The 21,725-nt window shown below is 45.6% G+C and overlaps 1 protein-coding gene across 1 annotated transcript in view; it reads left to right on the forward strand.

Annotated features, from left to right (window-relative positions):
• Nucleotides 1–21,725, forward strand: part of CFAP299 (cilia and flagella associated protein 299) — a 304,423-nt gene that overhangs the window by 255,084 nt on the left and 27,614 nt on the right. The window lies entirely within an intron of this gene.

A 21,725-nucleotide genomic window follows, 5' to 3' on the forward strand; every position in this document is an offset into this window, starting at 1 on the left:
TCTGCATCCATACCCGAGAAGGAGATGTGCAAGACATGCTATATACAGCAGTTGGGCAAGGAACCTTTGTATCAAGTTAGTGACCACCCTGGCATTTTGCTCCTTCCTTTGCCAAGACCAGAGGACAGCCTTGATAGGTCAGCAAGTAGTAGTGGACCCTGATGAGTTTTAATTAGATGATGCTGAGCTTCTCACGTTCCCAAATTGCAACTCTGCCATCAACTAAGTAACCCCCAACTCATGCAATAGATAAGCAGACTAAATGGTAACTCATCACAGTGTAGGGTGATCAGTAGTTTACCTTCAGTGAACTCAATCAGCTGAAACTCTAGCAATGATGATATAAGAGGTCCTTGCTCTTGAAGATCTCTCACCCTGTCCCCACAGAAGCAGACAGCATGGCTCTGATCTGATCAATCTCACCCACAGCATTGCAAGGTATTTCCAAATACTGGGAGAGGCTCACACCAGGGTATCATATGGACCAAACAGATTATCTGCAACTTAGAACACTGGTGCTGCCTGAGATTGTGAAGAAGCTGTAGTGAAGGCAGACCGCACTAAACCCTTTTAACCCTTAGAGTACATGTTTTCAAAAAGTCATTTGTAGGACCATACACTAGCTTCTTATAGTGGATTCATTAACCTTGTCCGCATTGCAAAATGTTGAGACATACAAAATTATGCAGGGAATGGACAGAGTGGATAGAGAGATGCTCTTTACACTTTCACATAACACCAGAACCAGGGGACATCCACTAAAATTGAGTGTTGGGAGAGTTAGAACAGACAAAAGAAAATATTTCTTTACTCAGTGTGTGGCTGGTCTGTGGAACTCCTTGCCACAGGATGTGGTGATGGCATCTGGCCTGGATGCCTTTAAAAGGGGATTGGACAAGTTTCTGGAGGAAAAATCCATTATGGGTTACAAGCCATGATGTTTATGTGCAACCTCCTGTTTTTAGAAATGGGCTATGTCAGAATGTCAAAGCAAGGAAGGGCACCAGGATGAGGTCTCTTGTTATCTGGTTGCTCCCTGGAGCATTTGGTGGGCCGCTGTGAGATACAGGAAGCTGGACTAGATGGGCCTATGGCCTGATCCAGTGGGGCTGTTCTTATGTTCTTATGTTCTGATACCTGGATGAGAAACAGAGTTTTGTTGGTGAAAATAATATATTATGATTTAGCTGAAAACCATTGAGCAGCATTGTTCCCCTTGGGTGAAGTGGCAGATTTTAGGGAACAACAGCAAATGGTCAATTGTTTAGCCCAGGGGTGTCAAGCATAAGGCCCGGGGACCGGATGCAGCCCCAGGAAGCTCTTTATCTGGCCCTTGGGCTCTGTTCTCAGCTCCTGAGGTGTTACTGCTGAAAGGGTAACCTGCATGATAATTGGGCTCTCCAGTATCTTGAAAATAAGATTTGCGTACTTTCTCTTCTGTCATTTGCAGCTAATGAGTTCCTAAGTGAGAAAAAAGTGTTTCTTTCTGGTCATCACCAGCTTAATGACATCATTTCCTGCTTAATGACATCACTTCCGTCCCTCAGCAGGCATCATGAATGCTATTTGGCCCGCTTTATGAAATGAGTTCGACACCCCTGATTTAGCCTGTTCTTATATTTCTACCACCGTGGACTTTGCCACTTGGTTTTACTGCCTGATTTGCCAATCCTATCCAATTTTCCAGTGCCGGTGCAACCAGGCCAATGGGGCATGCCCTGCATCTTGTGGTGGGGAGGCAGTCACTCCTCAAAATAAGGAAATGTTTGTTCCCTTTACCTCGGGACTGCATTGTGGCTGCACCGGTGCTGGATAGGATTAGGACCTGAGTCTCCAAAATGTGTTGGAGAGTCTCTGAATATGTAGTGTCAAAATGCTGCTTTCTATTTGCGGCATTGAACGTGGCAAGTGGGCAGTGGCGTAGCTAAAGAGGGCACAAAGCACTAAGTTTTGCAGAGAGCCTCACCGCAGTATGCAGGGGTCCCCTCCTCCTCCCCTTCCATGCCAGGCGAATGCCCACCCAGAATGGCTCCAAAGGGGAGGGAGAGGGGCTGATTGCCCTTTGCAGTGAGGCTCCCTGCAAAACTTCGTGTTTTACACCCCCTCTAGCTACGCCACTGCAACTGGGTTTGCTACATTTGAGGAAGTGGGATGTGGGGCAATGTTGTGTTTTGTCATCAGGACTTTTAAAGAAATCGTTCTCTTGTCAATATTAGTTTATTTCTAAAGTCCGTGTAGTACATCAGTAACACAATTTAAAAAAAAAATCCCACTTCAAGAATAAACCGTTTTTTCCAACATATGTATACCATCTGTGTTCCAGTCTATGTTGAAGGGTATCCATTTCCTTCCATATCCATTTCCTTAAAGGGTAGCCTTCCACACTGGGTGACGCAAACCCTAGTGACCCCACTGACTACATTTATAGAATTCCTATAGAGCTGCCAGCTGTGGATGGCACACAGAGAGTGCTTTACTGTAACATCAACAGTAGCAGGGCCTCTCTCCCCCCTCCCATTTCGCATGTAGATTGTGTCACTGTGTCACTAGATTACAATGTAAATGTGGCCAAAAGAGTTCCGCTGGCACCAGAACCACTTGAGTAGATCCCTTTAATGGTGTTACCACCATTAGAGTGTAGAAGATGCAACTGAGCTTGGTTTTTGCCATTGTCCTCAGTCATAGCATTTTTTTTCTTTTTTTGGCTCCTCAGGTATTTGAACCATTGACGAATAATAAATTTTTGAAATTGTAGAACAATTTAGCGTCCAATCCCATGATCTCCCAACACTGGCGCTGAGCTCCATCACCAGCACTGGGAGCCATAAATATGCCATAAAGCACATTGATGTGCGCCAGTACTGGGCCCACTCCAGTTGGCGTTGGGCCCAGTGCAGGGAGGCCAATGCCGGAGGAGCACCCGTGGTAAGACACACCACCATGTGTTAGTGCAGAGTTTCTTGGTGGGAGAGGAGGCGTTCCGGGGCAGGGGAAGAGCAGGGCAGGGGGAGGATCAGGGCGGGAGGGGGTGGGACTGGCAGAGCCCTACTCTACTGGATCCTACGCTCTGCGTCGGGCTTTGAAACCTGACTTGGAACTCTTCCATTCTGCTCCGGCAAAATAGCCGGCACAGACTGGAGGAGTCCCATTGCAGCCCCTGCACCTTTATTCAGGGGAAGGAGTCGAATGTTCCCTTCTCACAAGAAGACCTCCGGCAGCCTGAGTGGTGCCACTGGATGCAACAGTAGGCATTTTGGCACCACTGCACCCAGTGGAGCCACTGGCTTCAGGATTTGGCTGCCCATATCTGTAGCAGAACTATCAAAAGACGGGTCTTTCGCTGTGGAAATTAGTATTTCCTCATTGTCTCAAGTTTCCCTATTCAGGGCAAAGATTTTTTTAATCTACCACCCAAGGTTGTCGGACTATATTAAACCATGTGTTCAGGTGCCATCCCACTTAAATTCTCCTTCCCAAGCAGGGAGAGAAAGATTCAGGCCTCAATCCTAACCGGTTTTCCAGCACTGACATCAGGGCAATGCAACTCCAAGGTAAGGGAACAAACACTGCCTTACCTTGACGAGGCCTCCATGACTGCCCCCCAACTGCAGGATGCAGCACATGCCCCACTGGCACAGTTATGCCCGTGCTGGAAAGTTGGTTAGGATTGCACTCTTAGTAGTTGGCAACCTTCAGTCTCGAAAGACTATGGTATCGCGCTCTGAAAGGTGGTTCTGGAACAGCGTCTAGTGTGGCTGAAAAGGCCGCACTAAGATTGCACTCTTAGACAATTAAGAAATAAGTAGGATAGTCATGCTTTCAATCCTTTGGGCAATACCGGAAGATTTTGTATTTGATCCCCAGCAACTGTTACCCTGCACATGCCCGATCTTGTCTGATCTTGGAAGCCAAGCAGGGTCAGGTCTGGTTAGTACTTGGATGGGAGACCGCCTGGGAATACCGGATGCTGTAGGCTTATACCATAGTCTTTCAAGACTGAAGGTTGCCAACCACATTGTATTTGATCCGTATGATTCCTTAAGTTCTCTTTTTCCGTTTTTTAGAGTCTTCTATCGGGGGAGCATTATTTATGTGTTATAATCCTCATTTGGTTCTAGCTTGTTAAAGAAAAGGAATGTATTACCACAGGAGTTTGAACTGAAGGATGGACCTGGAATCTGGGCTGTAATTTAATCCATTTCTCCTCTGCTAATTATTGTAATCTGATGGAGTACAAGTGTAATTCAATTTGCTCAAATGGAATACAATGTTTGCTTTGGACCCACGTCCCCCCTTTCTCTACCCCCCTCCTCGGCAACTTTTGAAATGTGAAAAAGAGCATTAATATGAACAGCTGTGTTATACACTGTATTCCCACAGCTCGTTGTCAAAATGTGGGTGACAAAAAACCAATTCACAGCCCAATCCTGAGCTACCCTGGGCGCCCAGGCTCGGCGGCACCGAGAAGGGCTGCCGCCGGATCCTGCGCACCCCGGGCGGCGCCTCGGGAGAAGGGGACTTTTGTCCCCTTCTCCCAGGTAAGTTAAGCAGACCCACAATGGGGCTACTCACTTTACCGCCGACCACTTTACTCCCTTTCCCCGGCACGCCTCCCCACATCCTTTCTCCAGCCCTCGCCGGCCTCCCGCCTCCCCGCCCCACTTGGCGGACCGGGAGACTGCCGAGCCGCGGAAGCTGAGCGACCACCCTCGGTAGCCCAGCACCGCCGGTGCTGGGTTAGCACATGCGGGAGTCCGGTGGTGAGGCTAGCAAGCATGCCTTATGGCACATTTGCGACAGTGCTCGGTGGCACGGAGCCTTGCCGCCGAGCGCAGGATTGGGCTCTCAATTGGCAAAGCAGTTCTCCAAGCCTCAAAAAGCATACAGTAGACCAGGAAATGATGCAGGCGAGGGCAAGCAAAATGATGAAATGGCTAAAGCACCTCTTTTATGAAAGGCACAATGGTTGGGGCTTTTTAGTGTTGGAAGAGCAATATCATGCTAGCTAGATCTTCATAACAATGGATATGAGCAGGGCTTTTTTCTAATAGAACGCACCAGAACAGCGTTCCGGCACCTTTTTTATGCAGTCCCCTGCAGCGCCACACTTGAACTTTTTTAAGGGCTTTTTTTCTAATAGTATGCAGGAGCAGGGCAGGACAGAGCCTCGAAGGTACCGGGAGCGCACCGCAGCCCGCCGCACCTGAGCCGAGCCCCATCCACACCCCTCTGCCCGGGCACGGCTCGCCCGCGCCCTCTGCGGCGTGACCACCTCCCCCGGCTCCCTCCGTCTGCAGGGACCCGTCCGCCCACCCCGGTCACCCTCCCAACGCGGCTCCCGCAGCACGTTGCCCGAGCACCCTGCCTGCCAACACCAGTGCATTTCCAGCACCCACGATGCACCTTGCAGTCACCTTGAGGTCCACCTTGACCAGGCTGTCTGGATCGGGAGCCAGCCCGTGCCCGAGCCCTTCTCTCCCCACTCTCTCCAGCCACCTGCTTCCCCTTCGCCCTTTCAGGCCCCGATCCCCATTATTAAGGCGCACTCATTCGCCCAGCGCCTTATGCATATCACATTCAGCCTCAGCTATGCTCGTGCCCCCCCAGCCCATATGGGGTACCTATAGATTTTCCCTTAGCACGCAGCATCTACTTCTTTACTTGCCTGCAGCACTCATATAAATACTCGTAAATAAAAGATTAACAAGTTGTGAGTTCCTGCACCTTTTTTTTTTATTATTATTTAACAAAAAAAGCACTGGATATGAGTATATCTCTACCAATAGGGGCAGCTGTTACTCATTCAGTTCCTAGTTTAAAAGCTTGTGGGTTGCTCTCTCCTACTTTGAATAGACTTCTCATCAGCTTCTTTTCCTGTCTCCCTGCCCAAGTGGCCATAACCAGTTGCTTCTCTTACTCCCCTTTTGCAGTGTGTATTCAAAGCACTTTCTGTACCAAGCTCTGCTGCAAACAAGTTTTTTTTTTTTTTTCCAGAGCTCTGCTAACACTGAGCTTAGAAAAAGGGCAACTAGAGGAGACATAACTGAGGCTTATGAAATCGTATATGTTATGGGGAATATGGATAGAGAAAAGCTTTTTTCCATCTCTCATAACACTAGAAGTAGGGATCATCTGAAATGGATTTGCAGGACATTTAGGACAGACAAAAGGAAGCATTTATTTACATTAGTAGTTTCCAACCTTTAGGAGCTCACAGACCCCTGAAGCAAAAAAATTGGTATCATCATGGACCACATGCAACCCCTCTGCCTGCTGCACACACTAAAAATACAATTAATTTTGTAATAATTAGAGAATATTTATTAGAGATTTATTACTTATAGAGAAGATTTTGTTGCTAACTCTGGCTGTGGGCAGTTTGTTCTCCACCCTCTCTGGTGGTCCGTGGGAAAGCATCTCCCAAGTGGAGAATGGACTGCCCACAGATGCACATGTGGGCAGTCCATTCTCTGCCCTCTCTGGTGATCCATTGGACAGTGCTCACTCAGGGAGATACTGGACGTGCTGGCTGTGGCTGTGGGTGGTCTGATCATTTGTGGGGAAGCATCTCCTGAGTGAGCACTCCTCCATGGACTACCAGAGAGGGCAGAGAATGGACCACGGCCACAGCCGACACTTCAGCCTTCGCTGGTGGTTCGCAGAGTGGAGACACTCACTCAACAAAATGTTGCATGTAATTGAAGACAGCCTTCTTTTTTCCAGAGACCTTGTGGACCATTTCTCAGGGTCTCATGGACCATCTGTAATCCACGGACCACAGGTTGGGAACCAGTGCTTTACGCACTGCGTAATTGAACTGTAGAAGTCACTACCACAACATGTGGTGATGGCCACTAGTTTAGATGACTTTAAATGGGAATTAGACACATCCATGAAGAACAAGTCTAGCTGCTAGTCCTAACAGTTGTTTGCTGCCTCCAGGTTCAGCAGCTCTAAGCCTCTAATTAACATTGCTATTATTATTAAGGATGTCCTCTTTTTTTAGCAGAGGGAGAATAACTGGCCCTCCCCACCCCAGCAATGTCTTTTCTAGTCACTTCTGCTGGTGTTCTTTTGCATATTTTTTTTGTGTGAGCCCTTTTGGTACAGGGAACCATTAATTATTTGATTTCCTCTTTGCGAACTTTTTGTTGAAAAGCAGTATATAAATCCTGTTAATAATAATAATAATAATAATAATAATAATAATAATAATAATATACCACCTTTCAACAAAAGTTAACAAAACTGTTTAAAGAGAAAATCAAATAAATAAATGGTTCCCTGTCCCAGAAGAGCTCACGATCTAAAAAGATTCAGAGTACGTCACAGAATACAGCTACTAGAAAAGACACTCTGCTGGGGTGAATAGGGACAGTTAGGGCCCAATCCTATCCAATTTTCCAGTGCCAGGGCAGCTGTGCCAATAGGGCATGCACTGCATCCTGTGGTGGGTAGGCAGTCACAGAAGCCACCTCTAATAATAATAAATAATAATAATACCGGTATTTATATACCGCCTTTCTTGGTCGTCAGATTTCTCCTCAGACTTTAATTCAAGGCGGTTTACATGGGCAGGCTGTTTAAGTCCCCGTAGGGATTTTTACAATTAAAGAAAGGTTCCATCTTTCAAGAATCGCACAACATTTCAGATGGAACTTTTGCGGTCTGTTATCACTTTCTGGCCTCCTCCCACACAGGCTGACAAGCAGCTCCTTCAAAGAGCAGGTGGAATAACTTGGCTCAGCTTGTCAGCTGCTTCAAGGTCTTGCCGTTCACGGTGCCGGTAGCCTCGAACTGGCGACCTTTGGATGTTATCTTCAGGCAAATGGAAGCTCAACACTCTAGACCAGACCTCCTGCCCTCTATGTAAGGGAATGCTTGTTCCCTTATCTCGGGCATGCATTGTGGCTGCACCGGTGCTGGAAAGTTGGATAGGATTGGGACCTAACTCTCCTCCTGCTAAAAATAAGAGGAGCCCCACTTGCCCAATTAACAGGGGTTCCGTTTGCAGGGGAACAATGCAGGAGAGGGGCATACCTTCTTTCCCTGCTTATTCCTGCCTCAATTTCCTTCCTCTTCCTTTTGTCTCCTTGGTCTTTATCTCAGTTGTAAGCCTTTCAGGTGAAGGTCCTGTCCTCTCATTCCATGTGAAGTGCCATGAGCATTCATGCCATATACAGTTTAAGCCAGGGGTGTCCAAAGTTTTTGGCAGGAGGGCCACATCATCTCTCTGACACTGTGTCGGGGACCGGGGGGGGGGGGGAAGAATTAATTTACATTTAAAATTTGAATAAATTTACATAAGTTTTCATAAATGAATATATTAAAGATGAACTTATATGAATGAATGAAGGTCTTGCAGTAGCTCAAGGCCTATAAAAGGCCTATAAAAGGCTGGCCTTTCCTTTGCTGCCGCTACTGCATCACAGATGTGAAACAGCAAGCAGTGGAAGAAGCCCTTATCCCACAGCTCATGCGAAAGGTCAAACAGTTGCCCTCACTCTGACAGCAGTTGCGTCGGGCCAGTGAGGGCTCCAACAAATCTCCAGAGGGCCAGAGGCTCATTGGAGACTGGGGGCTCCCTAAGGGCTGCATTGAGAGGCCTTGAGGGTCGCAAGTGGCCCCAGGGCCAGGGTTTGGGCACCCCTGGTTTAAGCAAATAAAAACAAAATTGTTTTCCTTTAAATCTTGAACTCAAATTTGGCACCCCAATGACAACTAGGCCATAACAGCTGAACTTTCAAATTTCTGTTGTTTTCGAACCATAAATGCCATATTTGCCATTATTCTCCTTGAAATATTTTCAGTGTCATCTTAATACATTTCAGTTTTGTAGTCATAAATCCAAAGAACAAGACATTTATCTAAACTTCTGCACTCCTCAAAGAGTCCCCCCAGCAGTATCCTGCAGATATCAGGCTATACCAGGACTGCAAAATGAGCTGGCTTTCAACCACATAGTTACAAGGAACATTTTGATCCAGGCTTGTAATGAGAAGCAGCATTTGGGGACTTCCCCCCTCCCGTCAGTGGTGGTTGTAATCTATAGGCGCAGGTGCATCACCCAGACACAAGATGGGAACAATGAATTGCTGGCCTGGTTTGGCCGCTATGCCGGCTTGGATCTCTCTGCTCTGCTGTTTCATTTCCAAGCCTTGTTACTAGAGCAGGTTGGAATTTCATTCTAAATCCATATTCTCTGGATACTAATCAGGGTGGGGGATGGAGTAGACGGGATCCGTTTTCAGAATCCAGTGTAAAAAGAGTAAAAATCATTGTGGAGATTCCCTGTCAATGAAAAGAATTAAGCAGTCTTTTTGAACTATGTTTATTTTGGAAAATAAAAATCACAGACACATCCCCACAGCATTTCTGAATAGCTTGGCCATTATGTATCTAAGAGATCAGCTTCTCTTTGGTGTCTGTTCTTAACAATGGTCTGACAGAAACAGTTTGTGAATGGGTTTTTTTTTCCCCCTTTTGTAAAAGAAAAATCAGGAAAAATAAACATTGTGGAGGACAAAGAATGCATGGTTTTGCTGATTGATCTCATAATCTACTGTAATGACTTGTCTCATTCACATATAAAAGGGCAGCCCAATCCTCACTAACTCCCTGCGTGGCAAGGCAACAATGCCAACGTGGAGCCCACTGTATTCCGTGGGAGAGTTTCAGCCTCCAGAAGCTTTCTTGGGGTAAGGGAACATTTGTTCTCTTGCTGCAGGGTAAGTGCGTGCCAAGCTGCTAGCACAAGCCCCTGTCACCACCCCATCTTTCCCATTCCTGTCCCATTCTGCCTTCTGCACACACTTACTTTTGCCAGCAGGCATCCAGACTCCACTGGTGTATGAAGCCAACTTCTCACCACTTGTGCCCAGGCCATGCGCTCCGGCATGTCACCTTTTATTACAGTCGGACAGTGCCTCCTTACACCACCGGAATACTTGTTCCAGCAGTGTATGGCACCAATAGGATTAGATGTGAGAGTTCTTTTTTGAATTTGCCCATCCCATCAGAACTACTCCCCCTTCCCCATAAAAACTTACCGATTCCAGGAAAACCTGAGAAAACACCTTTGCAGTGTAGTGCAAACAGACAATTTGACATTTAATAGCTTGGATGTTCAAGAGGAACTGACATGAGTTCAACATCAAGTTAAAACTGTCATGGTATCACTGTAGGTGGGGAATGTTAGCCAACAGGGTCAAAAGCTGTTTGGTGCCGAGGTTCTGAGTCTCAAGGTTTCGTCATCAGAATTTTTGCCACAAGGTTTCTGGAACTCCACATGAAAAGTAGCTCATCGAGTTCTTCTTGTTTTCTCATTATCTAATTGCTATACATATTAAATTTCAAAAGAGAATTGCTGTTTCATCAACAGCAAAGGGCAGCCTTTTTCTTAATGAGATAACAAAGAGCTTTATCAGCTATATGTACAAAAGCTTGAGACCAGGATTGCTTCTTACAGTAATGTCCCCGAATATGGTCTTAGTGTAAGGGTTAGGATTGTCAGATAGAAAAGAAGCTTTTATGGTGGTAGTGCTTGAAACAAGAGCCATCCCCTTTGTTGTGTGGGATGGTGAAATGCATGAATAAGTGACGTTCATTATGTTATATGGGATCACAATTTGTAGAAGGAAGAACAATCCTTTAAAACAGGGGTCTCCAAACCCCGGCCCAGGGGCCAGATGCGGCCCACAGTGAGCCTCTGTCTGGCCCGTGGCCAGCCTCTTGTCGCCTGAAAGCCTCTGGCCCACTAGACTGAACATGACCAGAGTTGTGCTCTGATTGCATCTGGAGGATGTTGTGAGGGCTGGAGAGGCTGAGTGAATGAGCCCACTCATTCATTTATTCATTCATCTAAGTTCCATCTCTAATTTATTTATTTAAACTTTACATTTAAAATGTTTTCCGGCCCTCAGCACTGTGCCAGATATTTCATGCGGCCCTCTGGTCAACAAGTTTGGAGACCCCTGCTTTAAAATTAGGTCTTTTCAACAACACTAGTAGAATTCTTGGGGAATAAAAATGTATACAGTTGCTTTAAGAAGTCAAACCACAAGCGCATCTAGAACACAAAGTCAGACCATACAACATTTATTTATATAGCAACCATGAATGTACATGGCACTTCATATTTACACATAAACTAAACTGAAACAAAACAGGTCTAGGTTTGGGCAGAACCTGGATGAGCGACCACCTGTGAGTTTCACAATAGGTGCATATATACTACATAGTGACATGAAAGAATAAACATGGAATGTGAATGAAATAGTAACTGACTTTCAGGCTACTGAGCCAATGCTGCTAAAAACTGCCTCCACTCTTGATTTCCGACACTCACACTAAATGACAACCATACATTTGAAAGTGACAGTTGTACGTTGCCAGCACTTCCTTGTAAGGTGGCAGGCAGGAATATAATCACTGTTCGCTTTAAGCTGAGTGGCGGCATGGCTGTGCAGCTCAAAGCCCTGCAAAGCAGAACTCCCCGCAGCTCTAAGCTGGACTATATTCCCTGGAAGGGGTCCATGCCAGTGCACAGACCCCTTCTCTTGCTGTGTGGCCTCATGACTGTGTTGCATTGCCTTTGCATGAAATGAGAGTGAGCCAGGAAGAGAAGGAAGTTCTGCCTTTTCCTCTTTGCATTGTGTATGTGTTTATGCAGGGGATGGACAGAGTGGATAGGGAGATGCTCTTTACACTCTCACATAATACCAGAACCAGGGGACATCCACTAAAATTGAGTGTTGGGCGGGTTAGGACAGACAAAAGAAAATATTTCTTTACTCAGCGTGTGGTCGGTCTGTGGAACTCCTTGCCACAGAATGTGGTGCTGGCATCTAGCCTAGATGCCTTTAAAAGGGGACTGGACAAGTTTCTGGAGGAAAAATCCATTACGGGGTACAAGCCATGATGTGTATGTGCAACCTCCTGATTTTAGAAATGGGCTATGTCAGAAGGCCAGATGCAAGGGAGGGCACCAGGATGAGGTCTCTTGTTATCTGGTGTGCTCCCTGGGGCATTTGGTGGGCCGCTGTGAGATACAGGAAGCTGGACTAGATGGGCCTATGGCCTGATCCAGTGGGGCTATTCTTATGTTCTTATGCCATTGCCCAACTACAGCTACACTTAAAACCCAGATTTTCTCTATTGATTTCTGTAGGAAACTTACCGTTTTGCTGGAAGCAGCCTTTTTAAAATGAACCCATGGACTGCAAGTTGGAGCACTCTGGTAATTTTTACCTTTATGTGCCCAAGGCTCAGGTGAGATCAGGGAATAACCTAGGAAATGCTACCAGCCAATGAGGGGAGAGAGAGAGTGGAAAAACCCAGCAGTCAGTGTGAGAGTCAGGTAGGCAAGCACAGCAGCAGTTGGGTTGAGGGTTTGGAAGGGGATAATGGAGGTGGTGGCTTGAGTTGGGGGAGCCATAGGGGCGGCTGAGGGGAGCCAGAGCAGCTCCAAAGTTGTAGGATAAGGGTGCCAGAGACCCAAAGAGGTGGGTGGGAAGGGAATGCAACCATTAAAGAATAGTAGAAATAGTTATTGAGAGGTCTGGAGTGGGCCAACAAGCAGAGGCCGCAGGTGATAGGCTTTACGTGACTCACGAAAAATCGGGTCATAACCCACTTGTGAAAACCAGAAGCACTCTTTAAATACCTCTAGGGGGCTTTCTGAGGCTCATGGAATCCACATACAATCTCTACGGGACTCAGAACACCCTCCAGACGTGGCCTGAGCATAGCTATGGTTGTAATTGGAGATCTGGGCGGCCTGGCCCACAGATTTCATTATCCACAGGTTTCAGCTTTTCAGCATGATGCAGTCATGCCAACGTCTTGCAGGGGGGCAGTCACAGAGACCTCCTGAAGGTAAAGAATATTTGTTTGCTTACCTCAGGGCTGCATTGTGGCTGTATCATAAGAACATAAGAAGAGCCCCACTGGATCAGGCCAAAGGCCCATCTAGTCCAGCTTCCCGTATCTCACAGTGGCCCACCAAATGCTTCAGGGAACACACATGACAACAGACACAACCTGCATCCTGGTGCCCTCCCCTGCATCTGGCAATCAGAGGCAGCCTGCCTCTAAAACCAAGAGCTTGCACATACCTACTATGACTTGGAACCTGTAATGAACTTTTCCTCCAGAAATTTGCCCCATCTAGGCAACACAGGAAAATTGGATAGGATTGGGCCCTGTGTGTATGTATGTGAGCCTGCCCTAAGTGAATGTAAAATTGCTTCAGAGGTTGTTCCTAAAGGCTTATCAGTTTGTTTCTCTGCTTGCAAAGGGAAAGTGGTAAGACTGAAAAACTCTGTTCTAGGAAAAAGGCAGGAACTCCATGGCTGTGTCACACATTTTCTACACAGCGTGTTGGAAGCCAGAAGGGTAAATCCCTGAACATCTGGAGCAGAAATACCTGCCTCTATAAATATTCCATTTAGCACACTAGTATTCCATAGTGTGCATAGCAACACACTCTCAAAACTTCCAATAATCAAATTACATTTAACTACATTAAACAGACATAGAAAAGTAGGTGACTGCATCAGTTATATAAACAAAAACACACAAGAATCTAATTTGACTCATTGTGCAGTAGAACAATTCTAAGCATTTTTTTTATTAATCCTACAGAGTGAGGTTATAGACTGCCAAAAGACAATTAATCCCATTGGGGTTTAATTTTCCAGCCATTAAATTTGTGTATTGAATTTAGTCTAGGTCCAAATTCTTCTTTTGGGAGTAATTTACCTTCTTTGTGTTTTTTTTAAAAAAGGGAAATAATAATTCTACCTCCATAGGAGACGTGCTCCTATATTCTCCGGTGTTTTTATTCCACCATTGCCTTTCTTTCCCTCTAATGATTAATATTAACATGAAACCATAGCTGTTCTTCCTACTCTCTCAGTCTAGCTTGGCAGCTTGTGTGTCCAGCCTTCCATGCTTTCTGCTTTATCTCATTTCTTATGATGTGTATACGGATTTATGTACTGCATATTTATTCTGTGCTGCCCTTCCTCTGAAGTGGTCAGGTTGGCACACACGACTCTACCCCCATTTCCCTGCCCATTTTATCCTCACAACTAATCTATGAGATAGTGACAGCTGAAAGTTAGTGATTGATCCAGGGTCACCAAACGAGCTTCATGACTGAATGGGGATTTCAATCCAGGACATCTTGGCCCTATTGTCCAAACCACTAAACCTACACCGCTGGTTCTCATATAGATCAATCATAAATGCAATAGCATTTCATCTAACTAACAAGCCAATCCTATCCAGCATTGGGGTGTCAGGCAGAGGGGTTTACGACAACAGAAGAGTCTTCCATTGTCATAAAATGGCTGTCAGTCTTATGCACAGGGTTCTGTCAGCATCCATTCTGAGAACACTGTCACAAGAGTCAGCAGTGATGCAGGTTCACCGACAGACCCGACCTCTGGTGCTCCTGGAGGGGGGGACCAAAACGCTACGTTTTTTCAGGCTCAGGGACGCCTTTGTAAAGTGTTCCCTCCCCCTTGCCTTCAAAGCCTCCCTCCAGGAAAGCAAGTGGACCCCACTGTTCCCACCAGACATGGTAAGTCAGCAGTAGAGGCATGCTAGGGGCAGGGAGGGGGAGGACTGGGCATGTAACTGGGTGGGGAGGGGAAGGAACCGGGTTGGGAGGAGGGGGGATGGATCTGGTGGCAATGGTGCACACTGGATCCTACCCTTTCCATTTCAAACCTTCTCACCCCTTTTCTGTCCTTGGACATACGCCAACAAAAAAGTAGCCACATAGTCAACCCAATGGCTTACATAGAGGTAAGTATAAATGTTTTATACCTACCTCCCATTTGCCCTTGGGTTTCCACCCCCCCCCCCCCACTGTATGTAGAGTGCCTTTTGATGTAGTTTTTGTATCCTCAGAATTTATTTGGCTTACTATGAGATTTTTTTTTATCACAATGCAAGCTGACATTTGGATTTTCTGTCTCGGGTACCAAAATGTATCAGCCTATCTCTGAATACTGTTAAATAAATGCTGCCAGATATGATATGCCACTGCATGTCAGCTGACTGATAGAAGACCACTTCTCACACCGCACAGCAGCAAACCCGGAACTGCCTCTGAGTGTACATCAGAATACCATCTATCACCCATGTCCACTTGTATCAGCTGTCAAACAGTGACGGCAAATAGCAAATACTTGGAAACCATGAGAACTCCTAGATGTGGATTTTGAAGCACAGTTTTGAAAGCAAATTCATTTTCATGGCATTGCAGAACACTTGAGGACACCGTCTTGATATGCTAAATCATTGCATTGCAGCACACGGTGATCTCTTAAGCAGCTTCTTTTAACAAGTCATGCACTGAAGCTTTTCCAAAACCAGAAGGAAGTGACACATCCTTAGGAAAGCAAAAAGATGTTTCTTTGATTCAGTCCGGACTCATGAGTACTGTGATTTAGGGCCCAGTGAATTAGAGGAAAGAGTCCTAATGAGAGTTAAGTTTCTGTTTCTTCCCCTAATTCCTTTATTTTCAAAATAGAACTGAGTTATACATAGTGATTGATTTTTTCAGGCATATATACACATTCCCAATATACTGTTGAATATGCTGAGCTTTTCACATAATAATTCTTCCCAATTTGCAGTCTCACCAGAAGTGGCCCAAGCTCTTTGAGCACCTTAATTGCAGCATCAAACGTCACCTACCACCTTACTCATTGGCATGTAGCAGTGTTCTGATAAGCCCAGCATCATGAAGAGTTGCTGCTCTTGGATTTAAAAAGGAGAAAGAACGCAAGAGGAGAGCAGATATCCAAAAGGTCCATGTTTTTCGGATCATGCTTAGCAAGAATGGATTGAATACTTGCAATGTTTGACACTTAGTTCACATTCTCGTGGCCATCTTGATTTTACTGTGCATGAGACCATTTTGATGTTGCCAGTTTGGAGTTGTAAGGCATGGGCTGATTGGCCCAAGAGTGCCAACCGTGCAAGTGTGTGAGGGTGTATGTACTATACCATTGTCTCCTACCACTGAAGATGCAGAGAAGGGCTCTGCCTGCTTCCTGAATATGCCATTCAGCAGGAAGCAAGTCACCAAGCAGCACACTCTGAATACTTCCCCCGTTGCTCACCCTAGCAGTTAATTGGCTGCCAACCTTACAGGCTCTGCTGAACATATTATACATTTTGCATGTGACAAATGCATGTCTTGGACAGCATTAGAGTTCAGGGCTTGATCCAGGAAGCTTCTGAACTGAGGCTGGCACTTAAGGCATAGTGTGTTACTAAGGACAGGATACTAAGGCCTCAACATACCTGACAGGTATCAAAGGAAATAGGGGTGTGCAATAACTCCTACAATGGCAGATGCTGTGGGGCCTCTGGACTTACTGCAAAGACTAGGAGCCTTTACACAGTCAGCAGAGCAGCACCTTCTGCTTAGCGCACTCCAGCTCCAGCCACTGACGTCAGAGTCCAGAAACCAACTTACTAGCAGAAAGCCCCGTTGAATACATAAGCACACATAGAAGTGCATGCATACAGGACCACTCTGTCAAGGTCTGGATTTGACTACAACCATCCATGGTTTTGTCTAATCCTGGCATTAGAAGTACTTGTAACAGGGAGTCGGGGTTGAACTTTAGCCATTATATACGAAGCAGCCCTAGATGGCATCTGTCCAGGTCTGGGAATCTCTTCCTCCTGTGGTTGACCAAAGCCTGCTTTTAAACCTATGGTTTGTATAACATTTGGAGTTGCAGTTTTATGTTTCTGAGATTGATACTTGCCCTGTGCGGACAGGAAGAACTGCAGATCAAATAAATAAGACATAAAGGTTACCAGAAGTGGAAGTGTCTTCACTTCACTGTAAAGAATGTTTTCAAGAATAAGCACTGGCTTATATGAAACAACTACCCCCCAAGAATCCCATTCGCTTGGCGAGTGATTAGAAGTTTTTGTGCGCATTTCTGTGACTTGATTCTCTCCGGATGAAACTTCTTCAGTGCCTAAGGAGATTAGAAGGGGAAAGCAAGAAGACCCTTTGAAGAAACCACAGAATGAGAAAGCAGGAGGGAGATATGTGTGGCTTTGAAAACATGCCTTCAAAAAGCTCCAGAGTTTCCATCTTGGAGAGCTCATCAGTCTTTGATCAAAAAGACTGATTTATTCACGGATGTTAAATGCTGCTTCCTTAAAAGGGGAAATCACTCAAGACGGTGGCCCAACTCCAAAAAAAAAAAGAAAAAAAAGAAGAAACATATCAAAATCAAATTGGCCAAGATTGCCATAAAATTGCTATACTTCCTCACATATTTATGTTTCTCTGTCCCCCTCGAGGTCTTTCTGCTCATCATTACGGCTCCAGTTTACTAATGTTTCAGAGGTTTGATTTTTGCTGGGACTCAAGCACAGTCTAGCCTTTAAAGGACACTTGTATTTAAATGTGTGCTAAAAGGAGTCTGGGAAAAATTGAATGCAAAAGGAGAAGGGGACAGCAGAGGATGAGATGGTTAGTGTCACAGAGGCAATGAACATGAATTTGGACAAACTCTGGAAGTTAGTGGTAGACAGGCGGGCCTGGCGTGCTGGGGTCCATGGGGTCATAAAGAGTCGGACATGACTTAACAACTGAACAACAACAAAAAAGGTGGCATGAATGGAGGCCCTGGTTTACACGTGCTGCAGAATGAGATAGCAAAATCCTAGGAGGCAGAATGATACTTCTTCAGTGCAGGTGAAGGATCACATTTTTGAAGGCTCTCTTACTTGGAAAGCTCCCCGCAGTGAGAAAACTAGCGCAACAGGGAGAGGGCAGGGCTAGAACCTTCCTCTCTGGTATGCTTCTTGTTAACCTGCAGGGAGGGTTATTTACATGGGGGAGGATTCAAAAATGGTATTTGTTAGTCCATCAGTTAGTCTTAAATGGTACTTACTCTACTGCCTTAGGATTCAGCCAGCTCATTCTGCTGCACGTGTAAACCACGCCTAGGTTTCTGTTCTTACCAGACTTTGTGCAACTGCTCCTAATTTACTCACTAACCGTACTTTTAATGAGTCGCTACACTGACTCGGATATGCGAAACGTCAGTAAAGTGAGCACGCATGGGGCAAGTTGGTAATCAGGTGGTGGGGTGGCCTTCTCAGCTTGCTCTGGGAAAACAGGCAACATAGAGAAAGAGATGGATAGTTGGGTGGACTCATGAACTATTTGCCTTACTTTTTTTTATCCGTTCCCCACCCATTTCATTCTGCGCCTTGGCTTCCATATAAAAATATTCTGGTTTCGATTGCTATAAATGTGTGCGTGTGTTTTAACTTTCTTAGGTGGAGAGAACTAATAAGATAATAAATAGCTTATATTATAATAAATTACCAAATAGCTTCTGGAGCCTGACAGTAGTTTCATCATTTTTGGGACCCGGCCTATACCCTTGAGGCCTTTAATTTCTTTTTCTTCTTATTAAATTTTTTTTTTATCATACATGTTCCCCTTCATCTTCAAAATGTAAATGTACCATAATAATGGCTCCAAAGGAATTCCACAAGCACTGATCCTGGTACACAACAACAAAAAGAACAAGGCTCAATTGTGGTTTCCCACCCACCCATCCACCCTCTTTATCAGGCCCTAGTTAACCAAACCAACTGTTTATCCAAGTTCAGTGTACCCTTTCCTCCATTTTACTGTAACTTCTACATTAATGATGTTCCCCCTTTCTGAAACCTAAGCTCCACTCCTAAACAAAAAGAGTAGGCTGGATCGGAATTGATTAGATCACCACATTCTGTATTTATGCTGATGCATCTCAGCAGAGATTCTCAAAGCTGCTTCGGGTTGGTTACTGCTTTTCTCAATGCTAGTGGGAAGGTAGACAGAAATTAGCTGAAAGTGGGTCAGTGCCTGAAGACAATCAATACCACCACCCACCACAACACCAGGTTCCATGGTGTGTTGTGATATAGAGTGACTGTTAGGATAAAGTCAGGAGGAAGGGGAAAAAAAGAACAAAGACAAAATGCACAACCACTAAGAAGACCATTAGGCAAAATCCTAGTCCAACCAGCCTTTTAAAACTGGTTGGCAACCTTCAGTCTCGAAAGACTATGGTATCAGCCTGCAGCACCCGGTATTCCCAGGCGGTCTCCCATCCAAGTACTAACCAGGCCTGACCCTGCTTAGCTTCCAGGATCAGACAAGATCAGGCATGTGCAGGGAAAAACCCTCTTGAGGAGGGCCTGCTGGGATAAGTGAGGCGAGGCCAGAGTCTGAGACATGCCTCGGAGATGAACCAAACTGTTCATCTCCTGGGCAGTCCCCAGTGGCTCACCATGCAGAGCAGTCATGTACAGAGCTCTCAATTCTAGCCCCAATGATTCCTTTTCATTGCAGACACTGGGTTGCTCAGGGCCCTGAGTCAAAGCTCTGCACTGGGATCCTCTAACATCTTCAGTTTACCTTCTGATGGCTCTGGATCAGAGTTAGGGGGCTTGCCCTGAACTTGTGGGCCTTCTGCTAGGTGTGGGCCTCAGCCCTGTACCCCACCCAACTGACCACTGATTCCACCCCTGTTCTTGACAGTGGCTAAGTGCTCTCATACAAGAGGTTCATCCTCCTCCTCTTAAATCTTCTAGGGGAGTGGTTCTCAAACTTTTCAGGGTCTGGAGAACTTTACATTCCTAAACAGTCTCAGGGAGCCCCAAAGTGCTGGCATACGCATGGCGTGGTACAGCACCAAGCAGATGGTGGTCCCTTATGGTGTGCTTATGGAGCCCCTGAAGCAATCTTAGGGAATACCAGGGCTCCTAGGAGCACACTTACCTTTGTAGAGAGCCCCTGTTCCATGTCACCTCCTGCAGAGAGATTGGATTAGCAGCTATACAGTGCACCACCTTTTCTGGAGTTGTAGAATTCCTTCCCTCAGAAGGCCTGTTTGGCCCAGGTGTTGGTTATTTTCCAAAAGCCACTCTGAGAGATATGGCAATTTTCTCAAGCAACATTGGTTTGTATTTTATAGGATTTTTTTTTAAAAAAAAATTTATTGATGTTTTATTGCTTTGTGGATTTGGAGCCCAACTTTCTGGGGGGAAAGTGGGCTAAGAATATCCAACATTGCTATAAAAAAGGAAGTGAGTTGGCTTCATTTCAAGTTAGACCAGACTTGATTACATATGTTGGAAAGATAGCTTGAGGGATATGATGGGATGGGATGGGTCACTTGAATAGATGTGGGATACTGTCCCACATCACTTCAAATACTGGGTTCTACTCTCATTTCCCCCCCCCCAAAGAATATCCCCAAAACTTTCAGGATAAAATTCCTGCAGACCGGAATTTTAGGACTGGAAATGAAATAGAGTTTTGGTGGTCCAGAATGCTCCCCCCCCCCTTGTTACAGTGCAAATGGAAAGGCCTGATCAGAGTCCTCAACTGGCCAGTCATCAGTCAGTAGTTCAGTGTCCTCTATGTAGTTCAATGTCCTCTGAAACCTGCACAACAGGGACTGGGCCCTCCTTGTGATGTCGTCCCAGGGTGATCAGGGCACTGAATGAGGACCTTTAGCCAACTCTTGAAACCTCAGTGACAGTGCCCAATACATCATTAAAGAAGAGTGGGCACCATGGAAGGCTCCCAGCTACCTGGTGCCAACATTGGCCCTTCCACCACCGAGTAACTTCTCAAGGGGTTGGGGCATTGTGGACAGGGTGGACCAGTGGAGGACAGAGTGCCTATACTTTTAACCATTGTATAGAAGAGGAGATTTTGGCAGGTGTAGCTTTTTTAAACTCTCCTATATTGAGCTGCACCGACTACAATTACCTCTTCTATACAATGGTTAAAGGTATAGGCACTCAATCCTCCATTGTATCAGGTCACCCTGATTGTAAAGGACCTCGTTTATACAAGTAGACCCTTCTTCTCAGGACCAAGGCAGAAGATCCTCAAATGGCCAGATTTTCTGTAGAAGTGCTCTGACTGTGCACGCTGAAGGAAAACAACGTCCCCTTGCAATTCCCTGATGGAGTTTAGGGAAACATCTCTCACCCTACCAAGTCACACTTCCTGACCTGTTTAAGGCAGCCTTATGTTGAAAATAAGTAGATCTAATCTCTCTTTTTCTCAACCTGGGGCAATGGTGGTTACTTTCCAAAGGGCCTGGCAGGACTGATTGTCTCTGGATGCATTCAGACTGTCAAGGTTTAATTGTTCAATGTGTCAATGATTTTTAAACTTTATATGTAGATTGAAGATAAGCTGCCTTGAATCTGTAGCTAAGGTGTGGTTTTATAACTATAAATAAGTATATTCAAAGTCTGGGAAATGTATTGTGCTAATTAAAACTCTGAAGGGCCAGCATTTACCACAAGATAGCAAGCTGGGCTTGAAATAAGGTTATAAGGTTTGCTTGAAAGTCAGTTCCACCATGTTCCGGAAGCTCTACACCTAGTAAGTTTGTCAGGGTTGTGCTTAATAGCCTCAAAGCTGTTACAGTTTCAGGGTAATCAGTACATGGTACAGTTCCCATGGGGTGAATACAGTGGTTCCCAAACTCTCTTCACACCACTGGGGACAAAAGGACTTTTTAAACACTTACCAGGGGTTGCAATGGCCCTTTGGAGGGTGTGGGAAGCCCATGGTCCCTTCTGCAGGCCTCTCCACTGCTCAGAATGACTAAAAAATATGATTGCAACTCACTTCCAGCTTACGGTGCAATATT

The sequence above is a fragment of the Tiliqua scincoides genome, chromosome 6 (assembly GCF_035046505.1).
Source record: "Tiliqua scincoides isolate rTilSci1 chromosome 6, rTilSci1.hap2, whole genome shotgun sequence".
Classification (NCBI taxonomy): Eukaryota; Metazoa; Chordata; class Lepidosauria; order Squamata; family Scincidae; genus Tiliqua; species Tiliqua scincoides.